At 46.4% G+C, this 19,252-nt stretch overlaps 1 long non-coding RNA gene across 1 annotated transcript; it reads left to right on the forward strand.

Annotated features, from left to right (window-relative positions):
- The first annotated feature begins 2,426 nt into the window (after nt 1–2,426).
- Nucleotides 2,427–19,001, forward strand: LOC141992732 (uncharacterized). Its single transcript, XR_012640632.1, has 3 exons — nt 2,427–2,489; nt 17,628–17,750; nt 18,390–19,001. It is a non-coding gene; the product is annotated as an uncharacterized LOC141992732 (long non-coding RNA).
- Nucleotides 19,002–19,252: the final 251 nt, after the last annotated feature.

Genomic DNA, 19,252 nt, shown 5'->3' on the forward strand with positions numbered 1-19,252 from the left:
AAGTAGCAGAGGGGGCAGGGTTTCCTGTCTTGCTGAAACAACAAAGAGTCCTTGTGGCACCTTAGACACTAACAAATTTATTTGGGCGTGAGCTTCATCAGATGCATAGCCCACGAAAGCTTATGCCCAAATAAATCTGTTAGTCGCTAAGGTGCCACAAGGACTCCTCGTTGTTTTTGCTGATACAGACTAACATGGCTACCCCTCTGAAACCTGTCCTGCTGAAAGTCCCACAGGAGGATAGCCAATAGAAAGGAGGCTCTACGGCATGAGCTCTACGTGTGTTTGCCTTTCCAGCTGACCCGGACAAGGAAATGCAGGAGAGAGGGAATGAGGAGAAGGAGACCCAGCATCTGCTTTGAGACACTTCAACTAGGAAGCCATTGCGGCACGGGTTAGTATGACACCCCAGGCTTGGCTCTGGCAGGCTGTGCTTCCTCTCTCTGGTCAGCTGTGGAGAATCAGGAGCCGAATAGCATCGAACTGGGTTTTTTGTGCCTGCTCGAAGAGGTCCAGGGTGCTAAGTGGATCATTATAATCAGGGGAAGGGAAAAGGAGAAAACCCAGGTGGCCAAACAGAGAAAGGAAAGGCAAAACATGTCCAGAACAGAGACATCCCTTTCCTGAATCTGTCTGAGTCACCCACAGCTTCCAAGCACTCAGTAAATGGATGCATGGGGTAGATTCTAACCAAAGCATTCTTTATTGCTCCGCAATATAATCACACTACTTTTTCAGGAATGTATTAGACAGCTGTACCCAAAGGCCTCTGAGCACCTTAGCAAAAATATAACTCTAAACAGTAATAAACACAGTGCGAGGAGGGAGCAGGCCTGATCTACACTGGCTGCTGCTACAGGCTGACATGTAATCATTTCACAAGCCTAAGGATTATGCTTGTTCACCTCTGCCCCCGTGCTGGGTGCAAATGTGACAGGCACGTGCAGCTACACTTCTCATCAGGCCTGTGGTATGCACAGCACGCCTGAACTCTGCCAGTTCAAGAGTCAGGCCACCTAATCACTCCGTCCAGGGGTCAGCGCTCTGCTCTGGTTTGCGGAAGACTCAGGTCTGAATGTAGGCTTCCTTTGACGGCCCCTCATCAGCATCAGCCCAGGAGACACAAAAAACAAAGCTGCTCGCTGAACCTTTTCCGCTTACCAAGGTCAGGTGAGGAAACAAGGCTGATGAGCTATACTGTACACTTTGTTTTAATGTATTCTGTATTGCCTCTGCAGTGTGTCATTTGCCAGTTGTTCCAGGGGATTACATCTGCCCAGTGCAGTGGGACCCTTCAGGATAGGAGGCATTAGTGTATTCACTTGTAAGTTGTTATTACAGTATTATTACTATTCCAACACGTGGGCAGTATTTCAGGACATGGCCGCACACTGGATATTAGCAAAGGTTCTTTCTCTCTATAGTGCTGAGAAGGATGGTTAACTGCTGGAGCTGGTTACGTAGGGAAGTTGTGGAACCCGCAGCAGTGGGGGTTTTAAGAACGTGGTAGACGAACGCCTGTCAGGGATAGCCTAGATGTACTTCATTCTGCCTCAGGAGGGGGTGATGGACCTCTTGAGGGCGCTTCCAGCCCTACATTTCTGGGATTCGATATGGTCCTCATCACCTTAGTTTCTGAGCACCTCACAGTCTTTCATGTATTTATCCTCACAACTCCCCTAGGAGGCAGGGCAGTGCTATTATCCCCATTGTGCAGCGGGGGAACTGTGGCACAGAGAGGCTAAGTGACTTGCCCAGGTCACACAGAAAGTCTGTGGCAAAGCAGAATCCAAGTCTCTCAAGTCCGAGGCAAATGCTAACCATTGGACCATTCTTTCTTTTGTTTGCCATTTTCTTTAATAAAAGTCTCTTAACAAGTACAGGACAGAGCTCAGTGACCACAGGCAGGCAAATCCAGCAAGTGTGTCATTTATACACTCTTGCTGAGCCACCCTTGCCTGGGAGGTTTGCATCTCTTTCTCTTCCCCCTTCTTCTTTCACACTATTCATTTTGTTTTAGATGTACCAGAAACTCAAGGCCAAAGGGACAGCTGTAGCTCTCGAATTCCCAGCTAGCTGGGTGAAGAGAAGCAGCAGGTCAGCCCCCTAAACTGCGGAGCCCCAAGCTGAGCCAGTGTCTCCCAGCTGTCCTCTTGGAAGATAATGAAGCAGGTGATCACATCCCAGGAGGGGAAGCTAATGGGTAGTGAGTGATGCCTAATATCCTGAGTCTCTTCTTGTAGGAGGGAGAAAGTCTGAATCCAATAACAAGAGCCTTAGGACTAAAGTGGACGGCTGATTTCTACCCATGTTGAAGAGAAACTCCTCCCTTCTCTTCTGGGAAGAGATGCTTGCTACCCGTGCCCCAGAGCTCTTCGCTGAGATCCCCCCCTCTTGGCTGTCCTGAGATGCCCGTGAAGAGGGCAGAGGCTCCCCCAGCAACATCCTCCTCCGCCTGGTGCTGTCAGGATGCAGCTCAGAGCTACGGGGTGAGTGCCTTCCATTTCTGGCATTGGGTGTTGCAACATCACAGCTGATTGGATGCCAGCAAATATTAACGCTAAGTCTGGGGCCAAAGAAATTATGTGTTTGTTTTTTTTATGGACTTTGGATTAATCAGCGTAACTGTCTGTGCTCGCTCCCCTCCCACAGCTCAGATGGGTCCCAGCAGAGGGTTTAGCACTAAAGATGAGATTTCTGCAAATATTAACAAATCACTTCAGCCAAAGATGAGATATTTCTTTATGGGCTTTGGATCACTTCAGCAGTGCAAGAGTCAGAGCCCTCTCCTCTCCCAGAACTAAACCGGGTCAAAGAGCCTGGGACCCTGAAAATGCCCGGGCTAGATTAGCTGCATGACAGCCCCTGTCTCTCCCAGTAGAAGGGGTGGCAGAGCCTGGGGAGGAAGCACTGTGTAGGCTTAGCTGCTGACTTTGCCGCTGCCCGCATGTGGCCACGGATCATTACCCTGGCAACTGAAAGAAACCCTGCTAAATAGAACGTTCCTGTCCCTGCAGAGTGCAGGCCATCGCTGACGTACGACAGGCGAGGGTGTGCCGCCCCCCAGACCCAGCCCGGCTGTGTGACCTGAGTATTGGAGAGCTCTGCAGCACACCACAGCCTGCAGCTGGGCACTCGTTGCCCTGGGGTTGTGTGCGCTCCTGTCTGTCTATTCAGTTAGTAAAGGCCAGACCTGCGTCTAACTGGCAGCTATCCATCCAGACTCGTCTTCTACTTCTTTAGGACTCTACTGTGGCTCCTAAGAGCTTGAGTCACGCTGCAGGGAAGGAGTGCAGTGCCAGAGGGGTGGTACCTGTGTAAGGATCACTGGGGGCAATTGGCACTCCCGTGTGCATCAGGCATAGAGTGCATACCCTACACCCACATCCCATGCTGCCCTGCCAACTCTAACTGGTATCCAAATGGGCTGGGCCATGGCTCCCCCTGCCACGTACAGACAGGCCCCTCTGAGACTGAGTGCTGCGGGCAGCTTGCCACTCCTTGCGCTCCTGGGGGCTTGCAGCTACAATGGGGCTAGGAAGGATGAGGCCCTAAAAAACAGCCCCCACTCCATGTAACTGTGGAGTAACCATGCACAGCTGTAGCATAGCTCAGGGCTGGCCTGCTAGCGAGCGAAAGCAGACCTCCCATTGCTGTACCACTGTCCACGAGACGGCATCCTGCCTAAGGCTGCCCCCAGTTAGCCAAACCCCCTTGCACAGACCCTGTCCTGAGAGCCTGGCTCTCCTTGCTGCACAGCAGGTTTGGGATGCGTGCCAGCCTTCCTAATCTCTCCATGCCGTAACATAATTATTCATAGATTCATAGATATTAAGGTCAGAAGGGACCATTATGATCATCTAGTCTGACCTCCTGCACAACGCAGGCCACAGAATCTCACCCACCCACTCCTGCGAAAAACCTCTCACCTATGTCTGAGCTATTGAAGTCCTCAAATCATGGTTTAAAGACTTCAAGGAGCAGGAATCCTCCAGCAAGTGCCCCATGCCCCATGCTACAGAGGAAGGCAAAAAACCTCCAGGGCCTCTTCCAATCTGCCCTGGAGGAAAATTCCTTCCTGACCCCAAACATAATTATTATTGGATTTGCGCTCTGGTAGTGAAACGCTAAAACACCACTTGGACCCTGAGCTTCTAATTTATTAAAGAAACCACTGGGCCGAGAGCCACTCACCTTCCTCACTTGCTCAATGGGAGCAATCAGCTGGGGAAAGCTTTGCTGTAAAATCCCCCACTTTTTTTCAAGGGTGGCTCAATTGCTCGTGCAGCAGGGGCTGGGTGATGGCCTATCCCCTCTGTGGAGCCAGTAAAGAGATGGAGGTACCAAGTAGAGGGGCCTGTCTAAATTCACAAATGCCTAGATCCGCAAACTCCAAATGTCATACACCTGAATACCTTTGATCTGGGCCAAACTACTTACACAGTTATGGTCCTCTCTAGGAAAGGCAGCAGGTTCCTCCAAGATAGAGATTCAGTACCAGGAAGCCTGCTTGGCTCTGGGCAAACTTCCTGGCTGCCATTTCCTATGATCCATCTAGCCCAATAGCCAATGGCAGCCAGTACTGGAAACTTGGAATGAGTTCATAAAGGCCCTAAAATGCCCCTAACTGCAATAGTGCACCATAGGGGGAAATTTCTTCCTGATCCTAGCTGGCAGTCAGTTTATGCCCTGAAGCATGAGGCTGGAGAGTCTTTGTTAATTTGTATCCTTGCTAGTGGAAATGTGATTGCTAGACTTATTCTCATCAAGTCAGATCTTCCCAGGGGAGCACCCTTGTTACAGACAAAAATATTCCAAAGTGCACACTGGGAAATTTCCACATGTGAGCTGGGCAAACACACAGCCATGCATGCGCTGGGGTGGATTCATCCCATGAATGACCAGTCTTTTTCAGTCTTGCTAAAGCTCTTTGCCTCAATAATATCCTGTGGCACCAAGTTCCAGAGGTCAATTGGTTACCTTTTCAACCAATCTGTAGAATTGCTCAGAGGATCTTTGCAGCCCAAAACCCATACAGTGTCTGAGTGTTGACTAGGCAAAAGCAAACTCCTCCCCACTTTCTGAATTTCGCAATGAATTTTGCAACCCCAGGAGCAAAATGTATCACAAAATATCTGTGCAACAGAACAGACACAATGTGAGGTGAATGGAAGGAGGCAGGTTACAAGTCTTGCTCCTATAAGGCTAATTCAATCCTAGGATGCCTCAGGTGAGGTATTTCCAGTAAAGACAGGGAAGTATTATTACCATTATACAAAGCACTGGTGACACCTCAGCTGGAATACTGTGTGCAATTCTGGTCTCCCATGTTTAAGAAAGATTAATTCAAACTGGAACAGGTGCAGAGAAGGGCTACACAGAGGAATGGAATGGATCAGAGGAATGGATCAGAGAATGGAAAACCTACCTTATGAGAGGAGATTCAAAGAGCTTGCCTTGTTTAGACTAACAAAACAAAGGCTGAGGAGAGATATGATTGCCCTCTATAAATACATTAGAGGGATAAATACCAGGAGGGAGAGGAGTTATTTAAGTTAAGCGCCAATGTTGACACAAGAATAAATGGTTATAAACTGATCATCAACAAATTTAGGCTTGAAATTAGACAAAGGTTTTTAGCCACCAGAGGAATGAAGTTCTGGAACAACCTTTGAAGGGGAGCAGTGGGGGCAAAAAACTGATCTGATTTCAAGACTGAGCTTGATAAGTTTATGGACGGGATGGTAGGATGAGACTGCCTACCATGGCATGTAGCCGATCTGCGACTGCTAGTAGCAAATATCTCCACTGGTTGTGATGGGACACAGATGGAGAGGACTCTGAATTACTAAGTGAATTCTTTCCCAGGTGTCTGGCTGGTGGGTCTTGCCAACATGCTTCAGGGTCTCACTAATCGCCATATTTGGGGTCAGGAAGGAATTTTCCCCCGGGTCAAATTGGCAGAGACCCTGGGGCGTTTTCACTTTCCTCTGCAGCATGGGGCAAGGGTCACTTTCAGGTTTAAACTAGAGTAAATGGTGGATTCTCTGTAACTTCAAGACTTTAAATCATGATCTGAGGACTTCAAATAACTCAGCCAGAGGTTATGGGTCTATTACAGGAGTGAATGGGTGAGATTATGTGACCAGGAGATCAGATTAGAGGATCATGATGGTCCCTTCTGGCCTTAGTGTAAGGCAAATTCTGTGTCTCACTTTCCTTCAACAAATTAAAAAATATTATCAGCTTTTCTCCCCATGAGGAATTTGTCATACAGTGCTTGTTACCAAGGCTTCCAGACTCCGGCTTCGTCCCTCAGCTGGGGCTGGGAGCAGCAGTCACAACACACATTTTAAAAGCAGCCTTTCGTTTTAAAAACAGCTGTTCAATTCCATGTGCATGTGACTATAAAGTCTAAAAGGTTCATTAGTGTGGTTTGAAATCTGCGCTTTGTTGATCAGAGATGGAGACAACAACCCGTGTGATGGTACAAAAAGCCAATTTTCCCTTTTGAACACAACTGGCCGCAGGTGCCACAAATTTGGTGATCTCAGCCAAGTATCTGTCAAGTAAATCACCTCCAGAAAGGTGGCATAAGGATGTATGGTATCTGTCCACCCTCTGCATTTGTAATTCTCTGTAATTGTTTTTAACCCCGCCTGCAAATTCCAGGGTCAGAAAAATAATTGGCATCGTTTCAGAGAAAGGTTCTTGCTGGCATATATGGCGGCTCAGATACCGCAGTGATGGGCACTAGGTAAGAACCTAGATAGCTGAGAGAGGAACGCAAGATGTTCTGCTTCGCTGAAGACGAAAGCAGGCAGGGGAGATAAGTACATCTTCGGTGCCAATGCAAATGAGCAAGCACAGAGCAGAGCATAGAGAAACAGATTTACAAAGGCTAACGCTTGTAACCGACAGACGAGCCAAAGGCCCAAGCTCTGCTTCATCGACTACTGCCAGAGTTCAAATCTCCCTGGGATGGATCCTCAGTGCATGCAAATCAACCTAGCTCAGCTGGCTGCACCAGTTCACACCAGCCAAGGATCCAGCCCTCAGATCTCCTTCCGACATACAAAATGTACTCCGCCCAGCTGGGGTCAGCCCAGGCTTTCGTCTTCAGTGAAGCAGCATAGCAGCAGCTGGATCGATCCATCCAGCATATATTTCTCATCTAAGTTCTTATAAGGTGCCCATCACGGTGGTATCTGAGCACCCATATATTCCAGCAAGATCTTCAGCAGAGAAGTCAGCAGTTGTTTCCAGACACATACTAGAGTTCAGACTTTGATCCACTCTATTTAGCAGTCATTTCTGCTCAGAGCTTGCTAATCGATTGGAAGGTTGTTGTTGTTTGTTTATGTACCAAGCTGTCTAAAGAACGGCTTTCACAAAGGGGATAATACCTTGAAGATAAGTTCTTGAGAGCAGGGACTTCGTACTGTGTCTGTACAGCTACAGTGGTGAGCAATAATAATATACTTATGTGCAGTAAGCTGCCTTGAGAGCACTGCTCAGTGGATGAAAGGATGGCTGGGTGGTTAGGGCACTAGCCTAGGACTTAGAAGATCTCAGTTAAATTCCCTGCTGCGCTACAGACTTTCTATGGGTCCTTGTGCGTGTCACTTAATTTCTCTTTGCCTCAGTTCCCCACTGGTAAAATGGGGTATAAAGATATTTCATCTACCTCACACGAGTGTTGTGAGGTGCTCGGATACTTCCGTGGCCCTTAGTACCAGTTTCTCGTTGGAGTCTGTTTTTGAACAGAAGCTGCGGAACTGGAATTAATTTGCAAACTGGACACCATCAAATTAGGCCTGAATAAAGACTGGGAGTGGATGGGTCACTACAAAAACTAATTTCCCTCTGCTGATACTCACACTTTCTTGTCAACTGTTTGAAATGGGCCACCTTGATTGTATTGGCTTCATTAGCACTACAAAAGTGATTTTTCCTCCCTTGGTATTCACCCCTTCTTGTCAACTGTTGAGAATAGGCCACTTCCACCGAGGGTGAGCAGACCGCAAATGTGAAAAATCGGGACAGGGGCTGGGGGGGTAATAGGAGCCTACATAAGAAAAGGACCAAAAATTGGGACTGTCCCTCTAAAATCGGGACATCTGGTCACCCTACTTCCACCTTAATTGAATTGGCTTGTTAGCACTGACCCCACACTTGGTAAGGCAACTCCCATTTTTTCATGTGCTGTGTATTTATACCTGCCTACTGTATTTTCCACTCCATGCATCTGATGAAGTGGGTTCTAGCCCACGAAAGCTTATGCCCCAATAAATTTGTTCGTCTCTAAGGTGCCACAAAGACTCCTTGCTGTTAATGCAGAATTTGTGACGTGTCAATTACTTCCATGGCTGCAACCTGTGCTGTGATAAACCCAGGGTTCTGACATCAGAAGCAGACAGAGCTGGACAGTGTAGTTGTATAAGACCAAAGGCAGCACATTGACTGCCTGAGAAAAATTCAGTATCTGCCTTCTTTAAAATGGATGTAGTACAGAATGCAAGGTGCTAAACTGACAGTGAGTGAAGTCTTACCCTAAGCTCCATAACAAATGTACGTGGACAATGGTTGCTATCCCACCCCACCCAGCTGTCTCAACTCTGGAGAGACCACCGTCAGGTGTGATAAAGGAGTTCCTTCCCCAGAGTCCATTCAGCCCTTGGTCTGTCTACTGAGGCTGCCACCAAAGGTGCCATTTGTGATGGCGGGGCTTTGTGTTAGGGACGCTTGGGACCAAGTTCATTTCTGATGTAAAGTCAATAGAGTTACACCAGAAATTAATTTAATAGAATCATACAAAGATAAGGCTGGAAGGGATGTCAAGAAGTCATGTAGTCCCTCCTCCCCTTTGCTGTTCCTGTTTCTTAGAAACTTGAGTGAGATCCCACAAAACTCATGTCACATATCTGTAGGACACCAAAGAGTTGTCAGATAGGAATGACTATGTCCTATTGTTACAAAACACAGGAAGTGTTGCATAAAATGTACAGTTGGTTTGGATCTTCCAGAAGTGATTACGTGTCACATTATCTATCTGAACCAGAGGTTGGAGTCATTTATTGGCGGGTCATTGACGAGGGTGACAAAGAGCCTCTAAGGCTCAATCCTGGTGAGGGAAACAATCATGAGAGGGTGTGAGCCCAACCCTGGCATGATGGCCAGAAGTAGCACTGAGTGAACAGCAGCTGCCCTGCAGTGAACTGAGAAGGGGATTGTTTTACTGCTTGTCAGATAATACTGGGACAGTCGTCCTCTTGGCTACCACCAAGAACTGAACTGGGGACCTCCAGAGCTAAAAGCACAGATCTCAACAGCTTGAATTAAATAGCCAGGCTTGCCAGCTGAGAGCTCTAAGAGATTCATATCCTCTGTGGATCATGCACAGGGCAGGAGATGGCACACCCTGACTAGCGGGTTACAAATCACCAACGTACAGGACTTCGTTCATAAAAACAAGACATGCTGGAGAGATTTTAAACCTTTCGAGCTGAAATCCTGGAATGGAGCAAAGGGGTGGGATATGGGGTCTTCCATAGCTTTGATTTTTTCCCCCCCTTTAAAGTTGCTCAAATTCCACTATCCATCTCACCTTTCCTCCCAGCAACTGCTGCCTTCACCCTGAAGTTCAATAGAATCTGAGCGCCCAGAAGGGGACCAGAGGGAGGATGGGGGGGGAAGAGGGGTGACCCTGGAACACCATTGACCTTATAGGAAGCAGCTGCAAGATAGCTCAGGAACAAGCACACGCTTATGGGGGGGAGCCCTGGAATTCTGTATTGCTCAGGAACACACACGCCCTTATAGGCTGAAGCTTTGGAATATGCATGGCCATATAAGAAGGAGCCCTGGAATCATTCTATCTTAGGGCTTTATAGTACCCAAGCGCCTTCCACAGAGAATAGCTCAGCAATAGCCGAGATCTACATGGGGTTAAGCTCCTGGGAGGGGGCAGGGAATGGAATGTGCACAGCCTAACAGGAGGGAATTCTGGAATGTGCATAACCTTGCAGGAGGGACCTCTGGGTTTGTCCTTCCTTCACCTCTTCCGAATGACAAAAAGGCAAATTCGCAGTTGCTAATTTAAATAGAATGTGCTAATACGCCTGAGCTTCCATTGCTAGCAAATTGCCATGGGGACTGTGGGACATTTTCCAAGCAACTGCTCAGGTAACACATGCCTGCAATTCAATATTATTAAATAGGGGTTCCGCTCTGCCCAGAGTCTCTCCGCAGAGAAAGGAGATAGGTGAGCCTGTAGCTTATAAATCCTCCTTGATCGCCGCTTCACACTGGAGACAAAAGAAGCAAGTTTCTCCCTAGTGTAAGCAGAAGCAGTAATAACATAAAGCAAACTTATGAAGCATAATGGTTTGGTTTTGTTCCCCTGGCATTGACTTAACTCTGGAACAGAGAACACATCAGGTGCTGATTTCACAATCCTATTCCTATTTGGCATTCTTGGTGCTAGGCAGAAGGGTAGCCTAACAAATCTATTTGTTTGACAGCCGTTACTGCTTGCTGGGACTTCTCGTGCCAGTGTGTAACTGCTACAGGATAAAAAGTCTGTTCCTTTGAAATTGGAATGATGAAATTCCCTGGAAAGAATGACACTAATTTGGGGGTGAAATTCACCCCAGTGCAAAGGAAACAGCACAAGGTCTGTGCAACACACAAGTCCCGCATAAGCCCTATTTTGAGGATTTAAGTAGCGCATAGTCCTTCTGCTGGCCTTTTGCACAGGAGTGAATTTCATCCATAGTGTCTTTGCAAGAAAAAATAAAGGAAAACAAGATCAGCTTAACCAACAGCACAGAGCAAAGGTGCTCGCTTGGACTCGATGCCAGGTCTCCTGTGGTAGTTATTCTTGGTTCTGACACTGGCTCACTGCATGGCCTTGGGCAAGCCAACCTCCAGTGCCTCAGTTTGCCCACCCCTAAGAGGAGGAGGATTGTGCCTCCATCCTCATTTTGCTGTTGTAAGGCTGGAATAATGTTTTTAAAACTCTGCGCTCTTGGAATGGAAAGTGCTCTAGAAGTGCAACATCACATAGAAGATCAATTCATCCTTCTTGATCATGTCATCATTCTTATTTATACAGGCACTAAAACCCTGCCTCCTGGAAGCCTCTGCCTTCCTCCTTGTTTTCTCTTCTGCTACCAAGATTTTCCAAATGCACATTGCAACTTCTAATTTGCGAAGGCACCCATTTCCTCTAATGCTTCTCTGTCACCTTGATGAGGTTTGTGTCTCCTCACTTTATAGTTGAAAATCTCAAACAGCATGTTTTGAAGGCACTTTTCTCCCTTTACAAATGTCGGTTGTTATGGTGACAGTTCCAGAAGTGAATACTTCCAAGGATCTTTCAGGAGATTTTATGATTACAGTATACTTACTTCAATTACTTTGCAGCAAGGAGACCATTATCTTTGCACTCTGCTGAATGAGAATTCCTTCATTTCCTTTCTGAGGATTGCTTGAATGTTTGTATAGCTTGTATTCCTGGACCTGGGGATACTTTTTTTGTGCACAAGTGCCAAAAATAATCAGCTCTAACAGGGAAAAATACAACAAAGAGTTTATGGGTATTTTTAATTAATACCTTTGGACAAAGTAGAGATTGCCCTGAGTTGCAAAGTTTGCCTCTAGATGGGGATCCAGATCTGAGCTTCCCAAAAGTTTGTGTGTGTTTTTATTTAGTTCATGCCCATCCCTAGTACCAACAATCATCACAGAAAGCAACTGTAAACGTTGGCATTTGTATCCAGCAATTTATATTTTGCATCAGCACAGCACTTTGTGACATTCTGCTTGTATTCAGAATTCTTGATTGTCTGTGAATATCTCTTTCTGGCTCCTCTCCTGCTGAAACAGTGAATATACCTTGGTTTTCAAAGACATTTTGCTGCGGCGTAGAGGTAAATGAATTATTTCTCTACCTTCAATGGGCGCAAGACTTCCATGTTTGACATCAAAGTGTTCTGTATATGATTGAACTTTGTGACAAACTTTTATGTAGTTAATGAACATAGCAAAAATCACATTGCCAGCTAGAGAATAGTGATTTGGGGATCTGATGTGACCTGAAGGCTCTATTTCATGGCTGTGATACCCTGGCTGTTGAATATGTTCAAAATGACAGAAGCGACTCCGACAGCATTTAAACTAATATTGGCCAGACTGTCTGGCCTATATTAGTAACAGCTGATTGCAGATCCCATCCCCACATAACTGTGGGGGTCAAACTTCTTGGCAACATCCACCCTCCCCAGACCTGACAAAGGCAACTCTGTATGGTTGGGGGTCTGCAGCTCCAGTACAGGTAGGACCATGAGGGGCAGGCACCATCCTCCAAGCCCTACACAAAAGCTGGCACTCCTGGCAGACTGGGGCTGCATTAACTCCCCCATGATGGTGGCAGCTGGTCATTAGCTTATGGAGCCAAGGAAGTATTAACCAGCAACGAAAAGGGTGCAAAGCAGCTTTGATGATGCAAGGGTGCACTAGACATCTGTGCTGAGTGTGAAACGTCAGGAGGAATGTATGCAAAGTGTGGAATGAACATACAAATAAACAGCAACCATAAACGTTAATATTCCCTGTTAACTCTGTTTTGGAGCTTGGATGAGGGAAGGACTGGGGCTCCTGATGGAATGCAAACATAGATTCCAGGCTATAGGGAAGAGCTGGTGTGGGGAATCTCACTCGTTAACATGTCAGAGCCCTTGGCAGGCAAGCCTCTGATGGTTTATACAAGAGCTCTTGGAGGAAGGAGACCAAGCCAGGCGGAGGTTTTATAACCGTGTGAAATGTGCTTCTGTATATTTAGCTAAAGGCAGCAGCATCAAGGGAAAAGTGAATAATCAGAGTCCCACAGCCCCAGAACATGTCTCACTTCTACCTCCCATCCCTTTTCTCTCTCTTCTCTCCTTTGCCTTACTCTCCTCTTGCTTAATCTATTTTCTCAGCCTCCTGCTTCCTTCCCTTCCTCCCTCTCTTCTCCCCTGCCTTGCTACGAAGGGGACAAGCACACCAGTATATTCTCTCCTTGGTGAATTCATCCCTTTGCAGAAGGCCTGTGTAAGGTCCGCTGTACTACACAAGCCCTGCAAGGAAGAGCCATGCAGGGGACTTCTGCAAACACAGAAAGGGTCTCAATGCCAGCTCCAAATAGGCCAGGGTAGAGGGGCCTGGCCACGGACAGGGCCAAAGGCTCTGTTCTTATGGGAATCCAGCAGCTGGGACTCCCCCATAGAGTGGATAAGGAAGGGATGTGGCTACTGTTACTGATTAGAGCCCAGAACAATGGCCACAGGGGGCTGTGCTCTGGCCCCATGTCCTGGCTGCAGATTGGGCAGATGGATCCATCCCCCACCTTCCTAGGTTTCCTTGCACAAAGCCCATTTGGGGCTTTGCATGGGGAAGGATGGATGTAATTCAAGCAGAAAATAAGCCATGATGTGAAAATAAGGCTGGTTCTCTGTGGAGTTCCACCAGGTGAGAGCCCTAGAGGCAAAGGAGCATGGCCTAGGCAGGCCACTTGTCTGGTTTGAAGCTGGACAGTCCTCTTTTGGGGGTGGTTTGTCCCCTGTCCAGTACTGAGACAAACCTGGAAGAAGTTTTGTCCAGTATCTGTATCATGCCACACTCTTCAAAATGGCATCCCATGTGGCATAACTTTGTGCGTACCATACGTGCAAGGACATGCTGGTGGGGGTGGGGTCACTCCTGTGGGGGTGAGCCCACACCATTCGTGCAAGTACCAGAATGAATGTCTGATATTCTGGGAGTGCATGAGGGGCCACCCTAAGTGTGGCCTATCCCAAATCTCTGGTTACAGTCCCCCTCCCACAATACTGTCGGTTTTTAATGCCATTTAAATTAATCTTCCAGGTTTAGGATTGCAAATAATAACACTTAGCACTAACACAGGAATGTGTTATATATTTTTGTGCTATTTAAGCATTAATGAATGAATCCTCACTGCCCCATCATAACAGTTGTTATTCCAATTTTACTGATGGATGGAGAAACAGACAGATTATATGATGTGGCCAATACAACTGCAGGATTCCATACTATAGTGATAGGTATGATAGATGCTATCTTTCTATCTATCTGTCTGTCTATCTCACTGAAGTTGCCTGGGTGAAGCAGGAATCCTGGAGGACCATAAAACCTGTAGTGTTTGTTTTCATCTCAAGCAAAGTGAAACAGGGAAGAGAAAATGTTGTGTTTTTAAATAAACTTCCAGCTGTTCTGTCTCTGCTTGAAGAGTTGATCCAAGGGCGTGGTAATGTACCTAAGCAGTTCCACTTCCAGTTCATATATAATTACAAAGATTTAATGCAAACGGTTTGAAATTACAGTGAAACCCATCTGATTACACTCTTGATCTTGCTGGTTTTATGAGGCAAAGCAAGTGTCTCTTCCACTTTGGTCTCTGTGGAACTGGCTTCACAGCAACTATGAGAGTATGTGTTTACAGTGAGGAGCAGATAATTCTAAAGGGTTTTGGACAAAACCCATCAGATTTCAGCCAAATTCTCCCTTGTCCATTTTATTCTTTATTTCCCCAATGCACAATCCTATGCCAAAGACGCAGAGTGTTTGGTTTTCAGTTTAAAACCTTGGAACCTCCTGAGATGCACATTCTAAAGAAAGAAAGAAAAACATTCCATTGTCAAGTGGTGCTTGGTACTGAAAATCAGCCCCTTAGCAGGAGATGCCTGTGGGACCTAACCAAGGATCAGAGACCTGGGAAAGGTCCCCAGTATATTTTCATATAGGCTCAGATAACTGGGATTGCAGGAGTATCAACGAGATGTGCTGGGGAAATAACTGCCACCTTCCGTTATATTTAGATTTCATAGTCAGTGTTGCCCAATTCACACAATTTGGAAAATATATACAAAGAACATCCCTTCTTTCATTACACTTTTCCTTTGGATGGATGTATTGAAACAATGGATTGGTGATATGACAAAATTGTACCACTCGCCCCTGTAAAGCTCTAAAGCTTACACATATGGGGTGTGAACCTGCAAAGACTCCCATGACTAACTTTACCCACACAGATAGTCCTGTTGGCTCAAAAGCGGACTGTCCATGTACATAAAGTTACTCTTGGGAGTATGTGTTTGCAGGATCAAGGGCCTTAGTTTGGACCAGGGGGTCTCAAACTCCCGGCCTGTGGGCCATCTGTGGCCCGAGAACCTCCCCACTGCGGCCCACGGAGGAGAGACACACGCTGCCAGCCACGTCCGCTATAGGTGCCGCCCCCCGTAGCTCCCACTGGCTGCGGGAGAGACAGAGATATCATCATTAGTTGCCGGGCAGAGTCAGCCATGGAGACAGCGTCACTTTTTTCCACAATGAGTAATAAACAAGTCCAAATCCCGAACACAACTATCTGATGCCCACCTTGCTGCAATCCTGAAGGTTTCAACTGCTCAGTCACGGGGGCCAAACACCAACAAACTGACCGAACTGAAGCGTTGCCAGGTGTCTGGCAAACACTAAAAACTCTCGGGCAGGCGAATAATTGTATAAAGGTGTATGACAGTTTTATTATTTCTGAGAAATTAACGTTTTATTTTCTGAACACCATCTGCAGTGACATTATTGGCCCACTGGGAGGATTTGAGGACTGGCCCTGGCCCTAAGGCAAATTGAGTTTGAGATCCCTGGTTTGGACAGGTTGCTGTTAGCCAGGTTATCCCTGTTAGCCAGGTTGCTCCCTAAATCTGCTGTGTGTCTCCCCCTGCTGATACCAACAATACCTGGCACTTTTTCTTGCTTGGTCATTTTCAAAACTTTATTTACACTTCTCAAACTTATACCATCAGATGGGAGGAGACAAACACGAATTCTCCCTAGTCATTCAAAATGCCAAATTCTGTATAAGAGATTTGATTCATTACTTATTAACTAAGTATAAAAAATTATCCAGTGACGGTATGTGTAAATATACATATCTACACACATTCAGGCAGAGAGTTCATTAATGAGCAAAAGAAGAGAAATTAAAAACAGATAAAGTAAGGATGAGCGATACAAGAGATTATGGTAGAGGCAGAACTATCATGTGAAAAGATCCTCGTGTCCAAGAAAATTGGTCCCATTCATTGTTTCCACACAGTAGAGTTCCGTGAGTGCTGTAGGAAGCTTCTGCTTCCATTCCCTAAGAGAAGGAACTCAAATTTTCCCAGCGGCTAAAGAAAATCTGTTTTTAAAGGGCTGTTTCTGTTAATCTGGTTTTCTGAGGCAGTGAGGGATGGATGAGCCCACATACAGGCCCAGGAGGCATAATTTAACTGAGCATGAAATGAGCCAGAGCGAGAGGAGAGTGCATAGAATTGCAGGTGTCCAGCATTGCTGCATTATTTCATCGAAGGGATGCTGAGAGTCTTGCTGTCAAAAGGCCAGATTCACCCCTTGGGTTCTGCCAGCACAAGCCAGCAGAACCTGGCCTGTGGGTCCCCACAGCAGGAAGTCCAGGGACACAGTGCCACAAACCAAAAGATGCCCTGGTAGATTCCCTGACCAGCTCTGAAAGCTGCTTCCCCATAACAGGACCCGGCTACCTGCTCTGCCACAGAGGTGAATCCTCTCTCTGGAGTCAGTGGAGCTGAATCCACTTATGCCAGTGGTGAATTTGGCCCATGACATTTAGATCATATTTTATTTGTCCCCATTTATAACTCTCAAGCTGTGGAGAGGGTGTACTTTACTGTGAGACCAGCCTCTGGGTGGCCCCCATGGAGAGAAGGCTGCACATGTAGATGCCCAGCGCACAGTTCTAGCTGAGCTACAGAACAGACCCATCCCTCTACCTCTAGACACTGGAGGCTCAAACCTGCCTGTAACCATGCAGGTACATAAATGGGGAAGTGAAGTAGAGACCACAGAGTCAGCACATGAGCTGGGGCGTGCCCTGAGGCAGACACATGCTCACGCGGGAATTCAGAGCTTTAAGGAGGCTAGACTCAGGCCCTTCTACTTCAAAGGCCCAGGCCCATACCATCTGAGCTAAAGGAAAATCCCATTTCCCAGCTGCAAGGCTTAGTTCTGACAACACTTGAGCAGATCTGATATCCCAGCCGGGAGATACACAGCAATATACTCTGTGTGCCTTGTCCTCCCTTGGCACATGGAGCAGAAATATATGGGAAATGCAACATGGTACATTCCCTGAAACACAGGGGTATGGTCTTAAGGAAGACGGAGATGGGTCACCCCAAATTCAGCAAGCGTATATGCTGCCATCCACAGCCAGCGCAAGATGGCATCTTTGTTCCTCTGGAAGCAGTGGTAACAACTGCCTGCAGCACATGGAGCCAGGCCTGTGAAAGAAGGAGTTGTATGGCACTGCATGTACCCAATAGCATATCAGTCTACCTGGCACCCTGCTGCCCGCATTGCACAAGTTTGGGGGATGCATTGTGAGAATCTGCACCAAAGTATCTAGAGCCAGATTTTCAACTGGTGCAACCTGGCATAACTCAGTTAACATCAGTGGAGCTATACTGATTTGCACTAGCAGAGGATCTGGCCCCTACTGCTTAACTTACTCATCTGTGCATTGATTGAATTTCACCATCTCTTTACAGGGCCACCTCCCTGTGTCCGAGAGCATGATATGGTTGGGTACAGGCTGGGCAGAGGCCAGGAGATGTCATGCTGAGGAGGCTCATTGCTAGTGCCCCACACTGATTTGCTGTGGCTGGAAGGAGGTAAGTAGCGTGAAGAGCTCTCTGTGCATGCAATAGTCTGTGATTCATGTAGACTGCTCCCGGCTGTGACAGATTGGGCTGCCCAGGGGGGAACACAACCTTTAACAGCACATTCCAAGTCAAACACGGAACTTTGCTTTATACTTAGAGATGATTATTCATATTTTTTTACCTCTGTGCCCTGAGCTCTCCTGGGCACGGGCGAGCTATAGGAATCCCGAGCTGTATTGTCAGGGGCTGCAGTAGATGAGTTAACCAGCATTCTCTGGATTTGGCTAGTTCCCTGCTGTAATGCTAATGTGTACATATGTCATCCGAGACCTCTCATAATGACGTATAAACAGGGACAAAGCTACCTGCTGGCCGGCGGGGAGATCAGGGCCTGAACTTGCATTAGTAAGCCATTTATCCATTTTTTCAAAAGCATTCTGGGCAGATGATTCAACTTTTATTCAAAAATCAATCAGTTCAAAGCCAGCCATTTATCAGTGACTCCAGGTGCCTGGCATGGAAGTGAAACACAAATCCAAGTGACATCCAGCTGAGCATGCTATACTCCATTCAGACCCATACTATAATATACCAGGTTAAACAGAGCCTAACACTTCCAAGCTGGTATCATGCACCCTCTCTCAACAGGCTAGATGGGATTGTTCTTGGCAAGATCAACATCACCAGAAATGCAATAGTAGATGTGAGGGGAGAGAGGTTTTCTTTTCTGGAATTCACCGCTTAAGGTATGCATTTGCTGTGTTTTTTTACATATTCCTGGCTCCTCCTGCTCCTTCGTTACTCGCACACATTCATCCCTGGTGTCTGATGAATTCAGCCCAATGTCTTTAAAATACTAGTCTTGAAAATTAGAACTGTAATGTTGTAGAGCATCTAGCTTAATCTATCTATGTTACTTATACGGCCCTTGTTATCATTGTATTTGAGCACGTCATGGTCTTTTATGCATTTATATTTAGTAGGGAACTAGAGCACAGAGAGACTGAGTGATTTACTATAGACATGAAGGAAGTCAGTGGCAAAGCAGGGAATTGAACACAGGTCTCCAAGTCCTGGTGCTCTAACCATTGGATCATCCTTCCTCTAAACAGGTCCTAGTTACTGATTGGGACCTTTAAATGCTACCACAATACAAATGGATAATAATAAAAAAAAAGAATATTCCCCAGTTAGGATGTTGTTTTGTATGTGGAAAAAGTAATAGGGGATAAATACTCTAACTTGTTCCACTCCAAGATATGCTACATTATCCCTGGTGCTATACACATAGGCTTGGGAAGAGATTTTTATTGATAAATGTTGGTAAACATCAGTTTCACCATATACACATAAACTGACAAAAATATTTCTACTGATGATATTAGAAATTTACAGATAGACAAAGTAAGAAAAATGCTGCTTGAGAACTTATTAAAGTTTGCTTTAAGGATAGTTACTTTGTAACTTTTAACATGTGATGTTGACAGTTTGTGTTTTAAAGTTATAAAGCT

The sequence above is a fragment of the Natator depressus genome, chromosome 8 (genome assembly GCF_965152275.1).
Source record: "Natator depressus isolate rNatDep1 chromosome 8, rNatDep2.hap1, whole genome shotgun sequence".
In the NCBI taxonomy this organism is placed as follows: Eukaryota; Metazoa; Chordata; order Testudines; family Cheloniidae; genus Natator; species Natator depressus.